This window comes from Neofelis nebulosa, chromosome 6 (genome assembly GCF_028018385.1).
Source record: "Neofelis nebulosa isolate mNeoNeb1 chromosome 6, mNeoNeb1.pri, whole genome shotgun sequence".
NCBI classification, from domain to species: domain Eukaryota; kingdom Metazoa; phylum Chordata; class Mammalia; order Carnivora; family Felidae; genus Neofelis; species Neofelis nebulosa.
In genome coordinates this window covers 13,597,290-13,614,441 of record NC_080787.1, presented here as the reverse complement: position 1 = coordinate 13,614,441, position 17,152 = coordinate 13,597,290, and the positions used below count along the sequence as shown (strand labels likewise).

The following is a 17,152-nucleotide window of genomic DNA, read 5'->3' as shown; positions in this document are numbered from 1 at the left end:
GTAATCGTGGCAAGACTAAGCTCAAGACAGGAACTGAGTTTGGTCTTGACCGTACTAAAGAGAGTGACATTTTGCATGCTTGAATTTTGATCCCCAAGACTATCCTGCTCCCGTCTTGTGGTCATAATGGGGCACTTGGTCCAAATTCCGAGGACAGGTCAAATTGGAAATTTGGTTTGTGATCTGCTGCAATGCACCTGGCCGGTTGAGCCCAGCAAAGGAAATCAATGATCCTAACTGTGAATTAAATACGGCTTAGAGAGGCGGATCAAGCACATCCCTTCAGCTAGAGAAATTGTCCAGTTCAATTTTGTGTTTCATATTATCGATCACATTGGATGGCCACTAATGAAGACCAGTTGGAGCTTCAACACCATCATTGTCACCATCACCATCATCATCACCATCACCATCCATTCTTATTAACGAAGAGCAAGTTGGACATTTATTCACTCAAGACACAATTCCTGAGCTCTGCTCTTGGGCCAGACACTGTTGTAGGTGCTAGGCATTCATCAGCAATCATGGCAAATAAGATAAAGCTTTGGCAGAGCTTGTGGCTGGAGAGGAAAGAGTGATTATAAACTAAGCAACTAACAGGAACAACATCCAAGAGTTAACATGGGGTGATGGGAAGGGATGTGTGGATCATTTCAGCTGTGTCGTCAAAGACAACCTCTCTGGTAAGACATCTTCAGCAGGGGTCTCTCTGAGAGAAAAAGTCAGCCACGACAAAATCAGGGGGAAGGGCTTAATAACATGTTTCATCATCTTTTCAGGTGATTCTGATGCATTTCCTTGATTATGCTGGGAAGCAAATTTCCTGTTACCGCATTATCTCTAGCCAAAACCAGTCCCAAATAAAAGCTTCATAGGGGATTTATATACACATCAAAGTTTGAAGGGTGCCTGGGTGGCTCAGTGGTTAAGCATCTGACTTCGGCTCAGGTCATGATCTCACGGTTTGTGGGTTTGAGCTCCGCGTCGGGCTCTGTGCTGACAGCTCAGAGCCTGGAGCCTGCTTCCGATTCTGTGCCTCCCCTCTCTGCCCCTCCCTTGCTCGTGCTCTGTCTCTCAACCATACATAAATGTTAAAAAATAAAGTTTGAGAACATTTCTTATAAAGGACTGCAAAATCTTTGCCTTCTTGCAAATGACTTGTACCATGACTTGCAACTGACTTATACTAAAGACACAATCAAATGGAGAGATCATTAAATATTCAAACTGAATTTTTTTTAAAAAATCACAAAATCCTACGGACATTCATAAAACTTAATAATAAAACAATCATTAAATCTGGGTGATAAACATTCCATCCAATCTGTCTGTAATAAAGATATCACAGGTAGGAGGCTACTCCTTCAAATATCATATGGAACGCATCTGCCCATCAAAATGATCCAGAAATTATAAAATCGCTTCTTTTATTCTCCCAAGATCCTTGGTTATTAATTGCACATTCATGAGTTTTAATGAAAGAAATGTTATTAATTTGGCTTTGCGGGGGACCTTATAAAATTGTGAAAGAGTCAGAGAGGCTGACGAAAGGAAAAGATTAATGCCCATGTAGTGCCCAGAGGGTGACTCAGGCAATTACTTCCTTAGGAAGCAGTAGCTCTCTCAAACTGTTGATTCTAATTTTAACAAAACAAAGCAGATTTGAAGCTCACGCATTGACTTTTGCCCAAGAAGATTTGAAAATTCTTTTTACTGGAGTTGGAAACTTTATTCCAGGAACGAGAAAAGCTTTTCCCAAGCAGAATTAGATAATTATCATAGTCGTGAACAAATTGGCTTTAGCCGCAATGAATAATGCATATGGGCCCAAGAGTTGCTACACAGTACGTTTTGTTTAGTATGGGAACACTAAGAAGCCAGAACTATAAAAACATAAGGAATTCATTTGCTATTGCCATGTCCCCATATTAATAACATCACAGTAATGAGTGTTTTTTTATGGTATTTATCATACATTTTTAATTTAGATTCAGTGTGTCTGCGCTTTTTCTTTCTGAATACGAATATCTTTTTATACCTATATACATCCAAGTTATTCATATTTGATTCTATGATTCTATCTGAATCAAATTATATTTGATTCTATACCTATATCTATGCTTACATCTACAACGAGAATGCATTCTTGAATTAACTACAGCACCCCCCAGTATGGCCCTCATTATAGTTTCTCTTCAAATCCAGCGGGAATCCCGTCTCCACTCCACTAAAATAAATGTTTCATGTTGAATTGAAGATATATCTAACAATGTCTCTCCGCTCTTCCTAAGAGAAGTCATCTGTCAACCGTCAATAGAGTCGGAGTTCCAGGGGCAAAATAGAGAAAACTGAAAGCAGAGTTTCCCTTCTGGGACTAAGAGAATACATAAAAGACCCATTTGAATGAATAAAATAGGCATTTAATTATTTATTTTTTTATTTTTGAGACAGAGAGATAGAGAGAGACAGGATCCAAAGTGGACTCGATCTCACGACTCTGGGACCATGACCTGAGCCAAAATCAGGAGTTGGATGCTCAACTGACTGCACCACCCAGGTGCCTCTAAGACAGGCACTTACAAAATCTATAGCTATATAACAAACATTTTAAATTTAAATTTAAATAAATAGATTTATTTATTTCAATCATTTTAAATTAAATTTAAAGTTAAAGCTATTGTTGTCTCTCACATTTCTGTGAATTCACTGAGCACAGCTGGATGCTTCTCCTGTGGGGTCTTGTTGGCAGTTGTAGTGAAACCCGGCTGACTTGGGTGGCCAACGTGCCACCCTCCAGTGACTAGCAGTTGATGCTGGCTACTGGCTGTGAGCATAGTAGGGCTTTCTATATGACCTGGGCTTCTCACATCACAGCAGCTAGGTTCCAAAAGCAAGTATCCAAGAGACCAAAAGTTGAGGTATATTAGCTGTCTCTTGGGGGGGGTAACAAATTACCACAAACTTACTGGTATAAAACAACACCCATTTATCATTTCATAATTGCTATAGATCAGAAGTCTAGACACAACTTACTTAGCTGGGTTTTCTGCTCAGGATCTCCCAAGATTGCAGGCAGGGTCAGTCAGGACTACAGTCTCGTCTGAGGTCCAAGGTCCTTTTCCAAGTTTAATGGTTGTTGGTAAAATCCATCTCTCTGCAGCTGTGGAACTGATGGCTACTTGCTTCTTCAAGGTTGATGGGGAATATATCTTGGTTCGGGGAAGGTCTGAAACTTAAAAAAAAAAAAAAAAAAGAATAGCTGGGGTGCTTAAGTGGCTCAGTCAGTTAAGTGTCCAACTGTTGACTTCGGCTCAGGTCATGGTGTCATGATTCATGAGATCGGGCCCCATGTTGGGGCTCTGTGTTAGCACAGAGCCTGCTTGGGATTCTCTCTCTCTCTCTCTCTCTCTCTCTCTCTCTTCCCCTCCCGTGCTGGCACATGCTCTCTCTCTCTCTCTCTCTCTCTCAAAATAAATAAGTTAATTAATTAAAAAAGAATAACTTTATTGTTACACCAGTCACATCTCCTACAATTCACTCATGTAAGATGTGTAATTCAGTGGTTTTTAATATTGTCATTTATTCAACTATCAGCACAATCTGAGTTTAGAACATTTTGCTGTTCCAAAAGAAGCATTAGCAGTTAGTCTACACTACCCCCCCCCCCCCCATCTCTGGCCCTAGGTGATCACTAACCTATTTTTGTGCACAGATTTTACCCTTCTGACCATATTCATGGAATCATCTGATGTGTGGCTTTTTGTGACTGGCTCCTTAAATTAGCATAATGCTTTCCAGGTTCAACTGCATCATATCTTGTATTAGCCCTTCATTTCTTTTTACGGCCAAATACTACTCTTTATAGACACAGCACATTTTATTCATCTATTCATCAATTGATGGACAGTCAGGTTGCTTTTACTTTGGGCTATTGTGAACAATGCTGCTCTGAACACTCATCTGGAAGGTTTTCGTGGATACGTGTTTGCGTTTCTCTTGCCTTTATACCAAGGGATGGAAGTGCTGGGCCAGGAACTGTCAGACAATTTTCAAAGTCTCTGTGCCATTTTACGTTTCCACCAGCAATGTGTGAGGGTTCCTAGTTCTCCTTAACCTCATCAATACTTACTATTGTCTGTTGTTTTTATTCTAAATATCTTAGTGGGTATTTCTTTTTTTTTTTTCTTTCTTTCTTTTTTATTTATTTATTTTTGGGACAGAGAGAGACAGAGCATGAACGAGGGAGGGGCAGAGAGAGAGGGAGACACAGAATCGGAAACAGGCTCCAGGCTCCGAGCCATCAGCCCAGAGCCCGACGCGGGGCTCGAACTCACGGACCGCGAGATCGTGACCTGGCTGAAGTCGGACGCTTAACCGACTGCGCCACCCAGGCGCCCCAGGTATTTCTTATCTCACTGCACTTTTGATCTTATTTTCCTAATGACTAGTGTTGTTGAACATATTTTCATGTGCTGTTTATATAACTTCCTTGGGAAAATGTCCATTCAAAGTCTTTGACCATTTTTTAGTTGAGTTATGTATATTTTTTATTATTGTGTTGTGGTTTTTACATATTACAGACATAAGGCTTTTACCAGATATACAATTTGCAAATATCTTCCCTCCTTCTATGTGTTGACTTTTCACTTTCTTGACTAGGTCCTTTGAGTCACAAAAGTTTTAATTTTAATGATGCACAATTTGTCTGTTTTGTTTTTTGTCCTTTGCACTTTTGAAGTTTTATCTAAGCCATTGTTGCTTCACCCAAATTCATAAAAATGTGCTCTTATGTTTTCTAAGGGTATTATACATTTGATGCTCACGTTTAGGTGTATGATCCATGTGGAGTTAATTTTTGTGTATAGTATGAAGGGAGGTTCAGCTTCATTCTTTTGTGTAAATATCCAGTTGTCCCAGCATCATTTGCTGGAAAAACTAAGCCCTCTTTTAAAGGACTCACCTGAATAAGGCTGACCTAGCCAGGATAATCTCCTTCTGATTAGCTCAAAGTCAGCGTATTAGGCATCTTAATTACATCCGCAAATCCATTCACCTTTGCTACATGAGGTAACATATTCACTGGAGTGATACCCAACAGACACACAGGTCCCACTTATAATCAAGAGGAGGGCATACGCTCTAGGGGGGGAAGGTTTTAGAGGACATGTTAGAATTCTGCCTGCCACAGGAAGCTGCCAGTGGCTTAGGCCTGGGCTTGGATGCTGACAGAGCATCATTTCCATTATATTCTGTTGGCCAAGCGGTCACAAAGCCCACCCAAATGCAAAGGAGGAATTATAGAAAGAGAATTTAGGAAGTCGTGCCTGTCTGTAATTTACCACAGTGTGCTGTCGCAAAAAGCAGCTTTAGACAAGGCTGTTTATTAAAATGTTTACTTCTAGTCTTCCCTACCTTAAAATTCGAAAGAACTTTGTAAAGCAAGGAGATAACATCTTGTAAAGAAAAATCTGGAACAGAATGCAATAGCTACTTGAGTTCATGTACTAAAGAGGAAATGAGAACCCAGTTCTAATGGGAGTTGGGTCTGATCCTCTATTAGTCTGGACTTAGTACACACCCAGATGAATCACCTTGGCTGTGCCATGGAGTACATTTCCTTCTTTGTGAGCAGCAGGTGGCCTATGAATGACCTTGGAAAGGTGATTCAAAACACGCACAGAAACAATTTTCTCAGAATTAAGAAGTCCAAGAAGACTTGATTAGAGCTGAAAGGGAAAATCTCATTCTGATCCTGGAGGAGACGTTTATACCGATTTGATTTCTGTGGCTCCAGGCTCTGAGCTACTGCTGCCAATGACTCTATGCCCGCCTACATTACCCTGCCTCTGTCTTCCGGGTTAGGTCCAATGACACAATGTAATAAGTCAAATTGACTCTGAGTAACCTACGGCAGTCTTTGTTAAAGTGTCCAGAAAAATGAGGGGCACCTAGGTGGCTCAGTCAGTTGAGCGACTGACCTCGGCCCAGGTCATGATCTCACGGTTTGTGAGTTCGAGCCCCGCGTCGGGCTCTGTGCCGACAGCTCGGAGCCCGGAGCCTGCTTCGGATTCTGGGTCTCCCTCTCTCTCTCTCTCTCTGCCCTTCCCCCACTCATGCTCTGTCTCTTTCTGTCTCAGAAATAAATTTTTTTTAAAAAGTGTCCAGAAAAATGAGACCTATTTCAATATGCAAATTACATAGGAAAAAGCAGCCTGTAGTAGTCAAGGCATTGCAGAAAGCTTGTCCACATGCAAGATGACCAAAGTTTTCTTTACTTCAGATAACTTCCTACATTACTCAATTTATGCAGCATGTGAATAGGTCTATCAGATATATTAAAAATAGAGTCTGGAAACAGATGAAAACCAACGGCCTCTCTCTCCTTTGGAATCCAAAAGAAAAACTGAGTGGAAATCTTGAAATCTGAGGCAGGTTGGTAGAATATACAAAGGAACAATTAGGATATTAAAGTAGGTGTGGATTTTGCTCTTTTGTTTTGTTTTTAGCCTGGCTGGAATGACTCTAAATGTCTTTTTTCCAGTGGCCACAACATGAAAACAAAACAAAACAAAACAAAACAAAACAAATATATATATGGATTCACAAAAGACCTAGCTAGGTTCCAGAGCAGTTTCTAAAATTTATCTTGATTAGTACTCTCAGTAAAGTCATCTCCACATTTCTTGCTTGCATTCTCATTTTTTAAACGATAATAATCATACCTATCCTTCCTGCCTCACAGAGATGTATTATTAAAATCTAGTAAAATATACCTGTAGGTCAAGCGGGATGCTTTGAACTGCTTTGAGGAAACCAACCTAGCTTGAAGAGTCAGATAATTTCTCTTCACACGACTTCCAGAGGAATGGCTAACTTAGAGGTCGACTGCTTCATTAACCCCATGATGTCATTAGGAACAGATGTTCTTTCCAAGTCTCTTTTCTGTGGTTGACAGATTTTGGCTTAACCCATCGGCTTGTTCTCCAACTCACTGTTGTAAGGCAATCTTTGCCTCTTTTATTTATCCAGGGAGAAAATAGAAATATTTCATTCCAGGCCTTATAACTATTCCTGGACCAATAACAATGATCGGCAAACCATGCTATGATTGACTTATACCTGGATTCCTAAAACAATCCGGCTTTGATTCATCAGGATCTTTTCCAGGAGCTGAAAAAAAGAGGAGGTTCTCATGAGTTGCAAGGGTTATGTGAGGGACAAGAGGACACATGAACAAAACTGGGGTTCTGTGAAGAAGTATGAGAATGAAATAAGGGCTGAGGAGGCAATCAACAGTGGTACATGACTTAAAAATAGCACTTTTTAATAAATATTCTAGAAAGTGTTTTTAAATTGTATTTCATTCAAAGGCACTGGTTCATCTTCCCCTAGAACAATATTGAAATTCTCCAAAACAGATTTCATGGGGAGAATTTGGCTCACTTGGTAACTATCAGTTATGACATGATAAGTTATGAATTTTTTATAAATTATGAGAACTATGATATAAGCAGGAATGGTTCAAGGCATATGTATAAAACACAACATTGAGAGAAGAGTTTTGAACAGATACATAGGAAGATTTTATAATATTTTAAGCTATAATATTTTACAATACTTTAAGCAGGTTTAAAAAACCAAAAGAATGGAATTGTAATTTTACCCTACACTTCAGACAAAAATCAACTCAAAGTCCACAAAGATCTAAATGTAAGAGCTAAGGGAAAAGACTTCATGACATTGAATTTGGCAATAATTTCACGGATAGGACCCAAAAGCATAGGAAAAGAAAAAAAAAGAAAAAAAAACAGACAACATTAAAAACAAACAAACAAACAAACAAACAAACTTGTGTTCAGCAAAAGACACCATCAACAGAGTGAAAAGGCAACACACAGAATGGAAATATTTTCAAATGGTATATCTGAAAAAGGATTAATATATAGGAGATGTAAAGAACTCCTACAACTCAACAACAACAAAAAAACAACCTGATTTAAAATGTGCAAATCATATCTACTTTTATGTATATACCCAAAATGATTGAAAGCAGGGTCTCAAAGAGGCATTTGTACACCCATGTTCCTAGTAGCATTACTCACAAAGGCCAAAAGGCAGAAGCAACCCAACTGTCCATCAATGGATAAATGGATAAAGAAGATGTGGTCTATACATACAATGAAATATAATCAACCTTAAAAAGGAAGAAAATTTTGACACATGCTGCAACATGGATGAACCTTGAGGACATGATGACAGGTGAAGCGAGCCAATTACAGAAAAACAAACACGATATGATTCCACTTACATGAGGTGCCAAGAGTAGTCAAGTTGAGAGACAGAGAATAGAATGGTAGTGGCCAAGGGCCAGAGAGGGCAGAATGTGCAGTTATAATTTGGTGTGTATAGAGTTTCGGTTTGGGACGATGAAGAAAGTTCTGGAGAGAGATGGTGGTGATAATTGCATAACCGTGTGAATGTCCTTAATGCTACTAAACGGCACACGTAAAAATGGTTAAGACAGTAAATTTTGTGTTATACATATATGACCAGTTTTTTATTTTTTTATTTTTTTTTTTAATTTTTTTAACGTTTATTTATTTTTAAGACAGAGACAGAGCATCAACAAGGGAGGGGCAGAGAGAGAGGGAGACACAGAATCTGAAACAGACTCCAGGCTCTGAGCTGTCAACACAGAGCCCGACGCGGGGCTCGAACCCACTGACCGTGAGATCATGACCTGAGCCGAAGTCGGACGCTTAACTGACTGAGGCACCCAGGCGCCCCTATGACCAGTTTTTTTAAAGCAGTTAGCAGTTAAAGGATTTAATAAGGATACAGGTGAGTAACAGGTAAAGAGATACATAGGAGAGGTCCGGAAGGGTCCCAAGCAGAGGACCCCATAAAGTTGAAGTACATTGCCTTCTCAGGTACATGGATGTGTTCACCTATCAGGAAGCTCCCTGAGCCCTGTACTATTGGGATTTTTATGGATGCTTCGTCAGGTAGCCATGATTGATTATTAATTCCATGTCCGTCCTCCCCCCTCTCCCCCCCCTCCTCGCCTTCTCTTCGTTAGAGAATAACACAGAGGGGGTGGGGACTGAAAGTTCTAAGCTTCTGCTCATGGCTTCGTTTTCCGGGTGACCAGCCCTCCCCCCATCCATTAGCCATCCAGAAGTCCACCCCGAGTCACTTCATTAGAACAAAAAACACCTCTATCACCCGGGAAATTAAAGGGTTTGGGGAGCTCTGTGCCAGGAACTGGGGGCAGAGACCAATATAGATTTTCCGTCATGGCATAGCTTGAACAAATGAATGGGGCAGAACTGCAAGGAGGGAACTACATTAGTTAAAATGTCATATATTATCCACCCACAAGCCCATAAAATTTGTCTGCATTTTAGAGCCATTCCATAGCTCCTTAAAGTCCATCCGAGATTCCAAATTAAAAATCCCTCTCTACCTCTACTTTTCCTTCTCTGTAATGTTTTTATTGATATTCTAGTCTTTATTTCTCTGTTACTCAATTGTCATTTCTAAATAGGACTCATCAACTTAGCTGAGTGCCTTTTCTGAGTGCATTGTATCATTTCTATTTTGGTTTCTAATTTTTTATGAGTATACTTGGCATACAATGTTACATTAGTTGCAGGTGTACGACATAGTGATTCAACATCACTATATCGTGCAATGCTCATCGCAAGTGTCCCTATGCTACCTTATTACAGTATCAGTGACTAGATTCCCTAGAGTGTGCCTTTTATTCCTGAAACTTAGCCGTCCCATAACTGGAAGGCTGTATCTCCCTCTCTCCTTCACCCAGTTTTCATCCCGCCACCTTCCCACCCCCCCATCTCTTTGGCTGTCAGCTTATTCTCGGTATTTATAGGTCAGATTCTGCTTTTTGTTTGTTTGCTTATTCACTTGTTTTTTCAGATTCCACCTATGACTGAAATCATATAGTATTTGTCTTTATATGATTTATCTCATGTAATATAATACCTTCTAGGCCCATCCATGTTATCACAAAAAGATTACATCTTTTTATGATTGTGTAGTATTCCAGGTGTGTGTGTGTGTGTGTGTGTGTGTGTGTATGTGTGTGTCTCACATCTTCCTTATCCATGTATCTATCAATGGACATGTATGGGCTGTGTTTTCCGTCTTGGAAATTATAACTAATGCTGCAGTAAACATGGGGGTGCATCTAGCTTTCTGAATTAGTGTTTCCATTTTCTTTGGGTAAATATCCAGAAAGGTAATCATTGGATCGCATGGTTTCTCTTTTTAACTTTGTGAGGAACCTCCATACTGTTTTTCCATAGTGGCTACACCAGTTTGCATTCTCACCAATAGTGCACGAGGGTTCCTTTTTTCCCCACATCCTCACCAATACGTGTTATTTCTTATCTTTTTTTTTTTATTTAAACCCCTCTGATATATATAAGATGATAGCTTACTGTGGTTTTAATCTGCATTTTCCTGATGATGAGTGATGCTGAGCATCTTTTCATGTGTCTGTTGGCCATCTGGATGCCTTCTTTGGAAAAATGTCTATTTAGGTCCTTTGTTCATTTAAAAAAAATTTTTAACATTCATTTATTTTTGAGAGGTGGGGGAGGGGCAGAGAGAGAGGGAGACACAGAATCCAAAGCAGGCTCCAGACTCTGATCTGTCAGCACAGAACCTGACGCGGGCTCGAACTCATGAACCATGAGATCATGACCTGCGCTAAAGTTGGACGCCTAACTGACTGAGCCAACCAGGTGCCCCAGATGCTTATTTTTTCTATTATATTATTATACTGTTGTTGTTGTTTGTTGTTTGTTGTTGTTTTGGTGTTAAGTTGTGTAAATTCTTTATATATTTTGGATATTAAACCCTTATTGGATATGTCATTTGCAAATATATTATTCCATAAATTGTCTTTCATTTTGATGGTTTCCTTCACTGCACAAAAGCACTTTATTTTGATGCAGTCCTAATAGTTTTTGCTTTTGTCTCCCTTGCCTTAAGAGACACATCTCAAAAAGTGTTGCTACGGTTGATGTCAGAGAAATCACTGCCTGTGTTCTCTTTCAAGACTTTTGTGGTTTCAGGTCTCACATTAGGTCTTTAATTCATTTTGGGTTTATTTTTGTGTGTGGTGTGAGAAAGTTCACCACAATTATTTTTTTAAGTGTACAGAAATGTTTACAATTTTGCTATTTTACTCCTAAAGTTTATAAAAGGTATTATGTGTGTAACAAGAAAAGCATTGATTTACTACAAATATCTAGTCCAGGTGTTATCTGGTTCCTCTCTGCCTCCTAAGAGTTTCAAAATATTGCTTGAATTCCTATCCCAAACCTTCTGGAAGTTGAAACTTCTATCCAAGATTTGTACTAATTCTTCGTAGTGGAGTTTGTCTCTGGTGTTTAGTTCTTTATCCCATTGAATTATCCCACATTAAGAAACTTTTTAGACACTCTCAAGAAAGCTATTCTCTTCTGCATTCTATCTACCTAGACTCTCCTCAGTTTCACAAACATGAAATGAAGCATTAAAATGTTTCACGGACAGGTGTAGTTGCAGAGTTAACTGAAGTTTTTCAGAGATGGAAAGTGGGGTTGGCTTAGATCACAACCCAAACAACGTCAAATTGAATATTAACCACCTAGCTCTTTATTTATTTTATTTTATTTTATTTTATTTTATTTTTATTTTTGAGAGAAAGAGAGACAGAGTATGAAGGGGGCAGGGGCAGAGAGAGAGGGAGACACACAATCTGAAGCGGGACTTGAACTCACAAATGGGAGATCATGACCTGAGCTGAAGTGGGATGCTTAACCGACTGAGCCACCCAGGCTCCCCAGCCACTCAACTCTTAAAAGTCATTTTTGTCTCTCCGCCTTGGTCTCTTCACACATGTAATACCCCAACCTCACACCACATCCAGCTCATACTATCTCCTGTCTTGCTTTTATCTCTAACAATAACTCCACGAGTAACAATTAATACTTCAAAAATGAATGCACAAAACAATTTGAGTCTTAATACAAGGCTGGCCTGGTTTGGCTTTTCCTAATCATTTATTTTGAAGGAGGAGGAACATGTTTTCAGTAATGTCTTTCAAATTGTTGAAAATGAATGGTTGCTAAATGTTTCAATACAATATTTTAAGATTCTTAGCCATCAAACAAAAAACAACAAAACACTCCATCATGGTACTCTGATAATGTAAGGGAATTACCTGCAAAATATTTTGGACCAGTAATTTATTATTTTCTGAAATTTATTCCATTTATTCCTCTCTCTATAAATTAAGTGACTAATCTGTTTCATTTCACTCACTGACATAACTCTCCAAAGATGTACACATACTATATTATATGCAAGACAAAGCAAGAAGAGTGGGAAGGAAAGTAGGAGAAGTCACCAGAATGGTGAATGGAAGGGCTTCTATGATTTATTAGGATAAGAAATCAGAGGAGAAAAACACAAACACAAACAAAAACAAAAACCCTATAGTCCAAAAATAGCCAAATGGATCATCTTGAATGAGCTGCGGATATGAAGCTGTTAAGCTCTCAAACCAGAAAAGAGTCACATATTTAAGAATGGAGGGGAAAATATCTACGTGCATGTACCTTACGTGTTTTGACAGCCAGATGAATAGTGAGACTATTCTGAAGACTTTCTACCCGCATTCAGCAAAGTGCACTCTGATGTACAAATGTGGTCAACACAACACACACGATCCAGTGTGAAATGATTGAACTGGTGCCAGGCTGTAAGTTGGGGACCACCATTAACTCACTAGGAGGCCAGATCATAGTCACTGAGTCACATGCATTCGTCCTTTGTGGTCCTTCCATAAGTTTTTTCTTGAAATGCTCATTACTATGTGCTGACCAATAATAGTACATTTTGGATTGCAAGGATTACTTAAAAATGGCCAACGACCTCAATGAGCCGCGAGTGTAGATAACAGACATTTGCTGTGTGTCTTGTTTTTAGGGTAGCACCAGGCAGCAGGTATTGTGGTAGCCAAGAGGGAATCACATTCCTGCACCACATTCCTCACTGTCAGAGGAAATACCACAGGGTCTGAGCGCCTTGGTCATGACGCAAATACACCACTGAAGATGAAGTTCTGGGTAAGCTGTGAAGGCCTATCCAGCCAGCCCAGGTGGAAGGAGTAGAATCTTCTGATTCATTCTCAGGCTTCTGTGTCTGGACAGTAGGTACCACAGATCCGATGTGAAATGTATGCGCCCTGAAAAAGACAAAAAGCAAAGGAAGAAAACTGCGAACTCAAAAACTATAGTTGTTTCGAAGCCATCAATTTCGACTTTTTCAAATGTGACCCAACAGATCTGGTGATATATAAATACTGTTTGAAGTGGGCTGTTGATTTGAACATATTTGAAAGAACATGGGCTGGGGCCCCCAAAATTAAGAGTATCAGGACTCACAAGGGTCTTTGAATAGTCCCTGCAGAGATAAGCCTGGCTTCCAATCCTGGCTCAACGATACACATCCCGGTTGGGGGCCTGACAAACCAACTTACGTGTCTTAAGCTTTAGGTTAGTGTTCTATAACATGGGGACAGTAATATCGAACAAAGCATTGTCAGTAACAAATGCTTTATTACATAGAAAGTGCCTGGCCCACTTTAAAGAATATATTTGTTGTTTTTCTTTTTTTCCATTTTTGTAGGTGCTGCTGTTGACATATCTTTTTTAATTTTTTTAAATGTTTATTTGTTTTTGAGGTAGAGAGAGAGAGAGAGTGGGGGGGGGGGGTACACGGAGAGAGGGAGACACAGAATCCGAAGCAGGCTCCAGGCTCCGAGCTGTCAGCACAGAGCTCGATGCGGGGCTTGAACCCACAAACTGTGAGATCACGACCTGAGCCGAAGTCGGATGCTTCACCCACTGAGCCACCCAGGGGCCCCTGCTGTTGATGTATTTCTTAACATGTTGTTCGTGGATAAGGATGTTCAGAATGGGTTGACAGGTAAACACTTGGGCACACAATTGTTCTGGTCATGCTAATCCCAACTTCCCTCTGTGCATATCTGATTGTCGCTGTCCTCCCAAACAATAAGCCCTGGGGGGATTGTTAGGAAAATAATGATATATCAGGAGATGCCTTGACTTCCCAAGGTGGTGCTATGGTGATACTAAGAAAAGGGCTTGCCTCGCTGGGCTGGAGGATGATGACTCCAGGGACACTTCATGGTCTCCTTAGACACTTTCCCTCTCGGTTTCTCCTGTTCTCTCCTTGTCTTTCTTTTGCTTGAACCTCTGTGAAAAAATGAACAGATTTTGCTTTTGAGAAAGGTATCCATGCTAATTAGTGATGTGCTTGATCATATGTTTACTTTTTAAAATTATGAAGCCTTGAGTAGTTTTCTGAGAGTTCATTTTTTTAAATTTTATATTCGGTAGCTACGGTCCTGAAATAAATTTCATCTCCAGAGAGATAGGAACATTTGTGTGAGGGACAGATGAGTGAAATTTTCACAGTTCAGCCTGCATTTCTCCTCCTTCCCTTAAGTCCATCATTTTTAAGCATCGCTTTCTTGCCAGTACACCCCAAGTGTATTCTTTTCTTAATCTTTCTTAAAAGTCTTTTGTGGTTTCTTGTCCATGCATTAACCAGTCGTCTGGTTAGAAGATCGCATTGATTTTATTGGTGTTAGTATGGTATACAGCTAATAAAAATGTTAATAAATAAACGTAATTAATTCCCTTCCAATCTCAACCACCTTGTTTCTGTCCGCTAAAAGTAAGATTTACTGCATTTTGAGCTTTGCATGATCCCAAACACCCTGGCTCACAGTGACCCAAGAGAACAGGAACCCACCAAAAACAGGAGCAGGGGTGCTCTGAGATTTCCACTTCACTCCAAGACATTACATCAAGGCATCCATGGAGACAAAGAGATTTTTGGCTCTTGTAGGGCCAGCTCTAGTCACACAAACAAAAATTGCTTTTTGATAGAAATATTGCACAAAGTGCATGTCTTCATTGGAAGGCCACGAAAAATCCAAACGATGAGCCCATGCCAGTGGGCTTCAGTGTTTTCCAGCCGTACTCTTCTCTTCTTATGAGAACCTGAAGGTCCGGGCAAGAGACTCCTTTCGTAGAGAAGGAAATTCCAGTTTAGGACAGTTGAGTGAGTTTCCCAAGGTGGCCGCTGGCTTAATGCGGGTCAGGGGTCTAAGTTTGCGATCTTCCGCCTTCCTGAAATTCTGCTTTTTATTTTATTTTATTTTATTTTATTTTATTTTATTTTATTTTCTTATTTTATTTTTTATGCTAAAGGGAGTACAGGAGGGGCGCCTGGGTGGCGCAGTCGGTTAAGCGTCCGACTTCAGCCAGGTCACGATCTCGCGGTCCGTGAGTTCGAGCCCGGCGTCAGGCTCTGGGCTGATGGCTCGGAGCCTGGAGCCTGTTTCCGATTCTGTGTCTCCCTCTCTCTCTGCCCCTCCCCCGTTCATGCTTTATCTCTCTCTGTCCCAAAAATAAATAAAAAAAAAAAACGTTGAAAAAAAAATTAAAAAAAAAAAATTAAATAAAGGGAGTACAGGAGTCAGATACTGTGTGGCACAGCTATACTCCGGAGTGGAAGTGTGTATTTTTCATATACTCAGAGTAGTTCTACAGTGATACTTTATAGCTACATTTGTTGTTGTTTTTAATCCACTCCCAGGTTGTGAATTATTTAGCTGAATATAAAACTTTCATTCATTCATTTTGCAGCAATGTGAACTGACAGAAGGGAAACCCAGAAACAGTGAAGTTAGATAGCTACACTTGCTTAGCATGTCACAGGTTAGAAAGCCTTTTTCATATACATTCTCTTTACTTGACCCTTCCAACAACCATACGAGCAGAAATCGTTGTTTCCATTTTGCACATCAGACAAAGTCTCAGTGAAGTTACATGACTTGGCCAAGGTTACTCAAAGAAGCAATTGGCAAACTCTTATAACCTTGGATACCATTGGCAAGAATCTAAATATTCATTTTCATATGCATATGCTTATTTATATGTTATTTATATTTATAAATAGCATTTATTTATAAGTTGTACATACATGACACTGTTAATATGTGGAATATATTAGAAAACCTACTCCCAGGGCGCCTGGGTGGCTCAGTCGGTTAAGCGTCCAACTTCAGCTCAGGTCATGATCTCACAGTTTGTGAGTTTGAGCCCCGTGTCAGGCTCTGTGCTGACAGCTCAGAGTCTGGAGCCTGCTTCGAATTCTGTCTCCCTCTCTCTCTGCCCCTCCCCTGCTCACGCTCTATCTCTCAAAAAATGAATAAACGTTAAAAAAAATTAAAAAAAAAAAGAAAACCTCCTTTCAAAATGGGAATTTTAAGGACGAGATAAAGATAAAATAACCAAGAATTGTTTAAGTTACATATTCTTACCAATGAAATAAAAATTTGTGCTAACACACACAAAAAAAACAGTATTAATTATACTTTGAGTGAGAAAACTATAGCTCAATATGGTTTATTGTTTTTCAAAATTCTGATTTATTCTTGTATTTTAGCAATCTGAATTTCTGGTTTTAAGCTAATTTTATTTGGGCACTTGGTATCATGGCCAGATAAAAATGTAAAGTCACTCAACATTAATATGTAAATAAAATAGAAGTGTGTTGTTGGTCATACTGATTAAATAGTGGAGATCATTTTCAAGTCCAACCTCTAATTATGCAAAGTTTTCTATTTTTTTAATTTTTCAATGTTTATTTATTTTTGAGACAGAGAGAGAGAGAGAGAGAGAGAGGCAAAGAGAGAGAGAGAGAGGGAGACACAGAATCCGAAGCAGGCTCCAGGCTCTGAGCTGTCAGCACAGATCCCAACATGGGACTCAAACCCATGAACTGGGGGATCATGACCCATGACCCAAGCCAAAGTCAGACGCTTAACTGACTGAGCCACTCAGGTGCCCTGCAAAGTTTCTACTAAAATTCTGTTCAAAAATTTTCCTCTCATCTGACCTGAGCTAATCATTCTCACAAACTAAGCAGAAGATATTAAAATACTGCTGTCTCGTATTATGAGCCAACGGGCTTCGTCTTCCAGTTCCGTCACTTGCAAGGCAACACTGTCATCCTTTCAACAAGATAAAATTTAACGAAC

The 17,152-nt window shown here is 39.7% G+C and overlaps 1 long non-coding RNA gene across 1 annotated transcript; it reads right to left on the bottom strand.

Annotated features, from left to right (window-relative positions):
* Positions 1-2,747: 2,747 nt before the first annotated feature.
* LOC131513410 (uncharacterized) lies at positions 2,748-13,244 on the bottom strand. The gene is made up of 3 exons (XR_009262566.1): positions 12,633-13,244; positions 7,120-7,170; positions 2,748-3,232 (listed from the first exon to the last, which is right to left on the bottom strand). It is a non-coding gene; the product is annotated as an uncharacterized LOC131513410 (long non-coding RNA).
* Positions 13,245-17,152: the final 3,908 nt, after the last annotated feature.